Below are 3,993 nucleotides of genomic sequence, written 5' to 3'. Positions count from 1 at the left end.
ACAGTACATATTAGGAATAAGTGACCATACAATGTGATCTCAATTAATAGGAGATGGAAGTATGGTAACACTACTGTAGATGGGCCATTATCACAGGAAAGGCATTAAGGTAAGACACAGGTGATAAGTGGCAGATGTGTGAGAGGGGAAGCAAACAGATTTGACTGTGTCAGAGTGCCAGTGTTGCAGACAGCATTTGTACAAGAAGAAACAATCCAAATAAAAACTTACCCATGAAGATCTATGGACTGAGCTGTACTAAGGTGAGCGTAAATACACTGTAGTAATAAATGGGCACGGCACTCAAACAAGGTGCTGGACATCGCTTTTATTGTTTACTCAGAACACACATTCTCCCTATTTGTCCCTCAGTAGCTTGAACAATGTTTGACAGGTCAGGTCTTTACTGATAAAGTCATGAGAAATACAGTACAATATATACAGTATTCACAGCAGTTAAGGAGACATGAAAGGGACATTTCATGCATGTAAATCTGAGCTGCTGTATCAACAAACTACACAAAAAGGTTCACAGAGTTACAAAAGGGTATGTTACATAAGAACATCTCCATCAACCTGAAAAGAAGTCATATAAAAGTCCATTTTGCCCCCAGTCTGAAAAAGTACAGAAACATTGTGTGAGTAGGTTCATACAGGCTGTATACTGTACATGTAAAAGAAGAGACATTAAAAAACAATAACACAGTTTTTCCCCTATAAATATTTGTAGCAGCGGTGCTCTGAGTCATTAACTTACAAAATCTAGAGCATTTTGAAATATAACCCTTTAAATAAAGACTACTGGTGAGATTTATGAAAAAAAAATGACAGATTGAGACTTACAAAAAATGGCACAATGCAGAAACATATTTGTTGAATCTAATTTATTTTTAAATACCGCTGCTTATATACTGCTGGTTTGGAGTCAGTGGGTCACATGACATTGAAGATATAGAAAAAACTGCAGTTATTTAGTATGAATATATTTGTGCTCAGTAATTTAATGACGGTCCCTAAATCAGTGTCCAGTGATTCAGCTGGAGGCTCTGGGAGGTGAGCTGACCGTCCTCCTGCTGCTAACACTGGGTGAACCTCAGTAAAGTCACAGCTGGGACCACAAACAGAAACCACTGTCTTTCATTTCAGCTTTTTTCCAGTTACGATAACCCTTGAATGAGATGAAAACAGTCCTTGGAGCATCGGGAGGGAAAAATGCCTACAAGCAAAACAGTGCGCTGCATGTTTGGACTGCGAGTCTTCTAACCAGGTGAGATTTGTACCAGTGGCTGCAGAAGATTCTCCTGCTCCTGGAGGGACTCAGGGAAACTCTCTTGCTTTGGCTGCACTGGCACCTCACACCTGGACATGGATACGTCTAGAAGATGGAGGGGAGGAAACATTAAAACTGCATTACATCTCAACTCATTATAGAATATAACTAGTAAAAACACAATCAATGTAGAACCATCATTGATTAGTTATAACCATCAGACTGTGTTAACACACACTAACATTTTAGCCTGGGAGAGTATTTTTAGGTTCATTTATTTAATTTGGGAATTTAAGCTGAGCAATAGAACTAAAATACATTGTACACAGAATATTAAAACTCTGTCCCCATCTCATCACACTTTCACTTACAAGTTTCCACAATTATTCATATTCAAGCAAACATGAATATGTATATTTATTTGAAGAAGTCCCTTTTGCATTTAAGCACTTTTTCCTAAATGCACCTTAATGTTCTGATCAAAATGTCCGTTTTTGTCACGTGTTGTTCTTATTGATATGTAACTTAGTTTACTATACAGCAACAATGTCCACACCATGTGGAGCAGCTGGACTAGAGATGGTTGGTGATGCTCAGCACTCTGCTTTCCCTTTCAGTGTCTGAGCCCTGCACGTTATCTTGTCTCTCTCTTTCTCCTCCTCATCTCGGTGTTGCTCTCCCTCCTCGTATCTTCATCGCTGTGGTGTTCTCCCTCCTCCTCCTCCTCTCCCTGGTCGCCTTTCTCTCTCTCCTTCCACCTCATCTCCTCCTTCTACCTTGCTCACTTCATATGCTACCTTTCCTCTTCATTTCTGGAAGATTCAAAGTAACTTTACCGTGTTTTCCTTGACAGACGTTGAATCAATATTAGCTTTTGTAGCCTAACGTTAGCTTACTTTACACAGAAGTGACGTCAGACCTAGCTAACATTACATGTACAGTTAGCGAAATAACGTTCTTCAACCTGATTTTTATCATCTTAAATCAGCATCGCAGCTATACTAGCACTGTGCTTTGATATTATTTCATTTCTTGATAGATAGTTCATCAGTTTTTTACCTCTTTCCTCCCGTGTCTCCTTTCCTCGCGACTCCTGCTCTTCGCTTCGCGCCACTCAGTTTTCCAAACGAAGCGTCTCTTGCTCTGACGTCATCTCGTGCTGCATTCAGAGCAGTCGGACATTGGAGATTCGCGCTCGTAGATGTCAAATTGGCCATAACTTTTCTTTGGATTCGTTGCTGCCAACTGGGGAGGCAAGGCTTTCTTTTAGATGCCACCCCGGTAGATGTGAGCATGCGCGGTGATCTGATCAGCCTGATGATGAATCGTAGTATTGATAAATTGATGAAAGAAACAAAAAGAACATCATGGATTCTCATGGCGGACGCACTGGCGTCTGATTGGCCCGAGGTGACGTACTGCGGGCCAATCAGAGAGCGCGCTGCGGGAGGCTGCCGCTCCTAGCAACAAGAGAGTTCAGACTTGTTATTGATTGATTTACTAAGACAGGTGTGTCACCTTAACACCTGAGACACATGTTTATATATCTGTAACAGATGTGTTTCATCAGGAGGTTTAAAGATGTTATTATTATAAAATATAATCTATCATAAAGAGGAACATGTGATCAGCTGTTTAACATCATCACATCGATCCAGATGTGACTGTTTAATCAGAAATGTCTTTTATTTTCTTTCTTTTTATGGTTTATTATCTTTATTAATAAAGTGCTGCAGCCTGCTGGGCGACATTTTGTGTGTTATTCTCTATAACATGGTGTTAAAATGTCACCCAGACAGACAGAATCTAATCTCAGCTAAATATACTAAAGTATATTCAGCACTTTCAGACTATTTGTATGAATATAAGAGTTGTTTTTAATCTGATTGTTCATCAAATAAATGAATTTAAAAAGTGCTGATTCAGCTCTGAGGCAGCATGTAATCTGTAAAGTAACTAAAACAGAGTTTTCAATAAATGTAGTGGAGTAAAAAGTACATATTTGCAGAAATCCTCCAGTAAAGTACAAATAGCTCAGAAGTGTTCTGAGGTCCAGCAGTGGAAACGTTGTCAGAGGTAATAATCCTGCTGTGCTCATGTCGCCCTCTGGTGGTTGTTTACCAGAACATCAGTGATGAACTCTGATTGTCTGACAGGAATCTTCATCTGATATCTTATAATCTGTTCTTTTTTATTTTATTTTTATTTTTTATTAATACAGGTGCAAATCAACATTACAGACAAAGAATATAGTCAAATAATATATGTATGTATATATACATATATAGATAAATAACAGTAATTATACATATAAGCACGAACAAACCATTTAGACAAAGTGATATCATTACTATATACAATTGGCAGAGACAAATCAAAATCATAACTAATAATTCATAATCATAACTCAAACAATGAAAAAAGGGAAACAATAATAACAATAATAATAATAATAATAATAATAATAATAATAATAATAATAAATACATAAATAACACACAACACCTGCACATTTTATAGTCCCTTGACCCTCCTCAACCCCCTCGCACAGATCTTTCTCTAATTTTCAGACCATGCTGGATATTTCAGGTAAATACTTAAGAATATTGAATAATAATAATAAAAGGTTAAATCATAGCTCTAGCTACCTCGAGTGCCTCCTTCCTTGCATTGAGCACCCTCTGACCTGCTCCATTCATCTTGGCAACAGAGAGCTCCAGGGA

The 3,993-nt window shown here is 38.1% G+C and overlaps 1 long non-coding RNA gene across 1 annotated transcript; it reads right to left on the bottom strand.

Annotated features, from left to right (window-relative positions):
* Positions 1-1,119: 1,119 nt before the first annotated feature.
* On the bottom strand, positions 1,120-2,671 carry LOC115578248 (uncharacterized). The gene is made up of 2 exons (XR_003983414.1): positions 2,330-2,671; positions 1,120-1,375 (listed from the first exon to the last, which is right to left on the bottom strand). It is a non-coding gene; the product is annotated as an uncharacterized LOC115578248 (long non-coding RNA).
* Between the last annotated feature and the right edge of the window lie 1,322 nt (positions 2,672-3,993).

The sequence above is a fragment of the Sparus aurata genome, unplaced genomic scaffold, assembly GCF_900880675.1.
Source record: "Sparus aurata unplaced genomic scaffold, fSpaAur1.1, whole genome shotgun sequence".
Classification (NCBI taxonomy): domain Eukaryota; kingdom Metazoa; phylum Chordata; class Actinopteri; order Spariformes; family Sparidae; genus Sparus; species Sparus aurata.
This window is presented reverse-complemented; position numbering and strand designations above follow the sequence as displayed.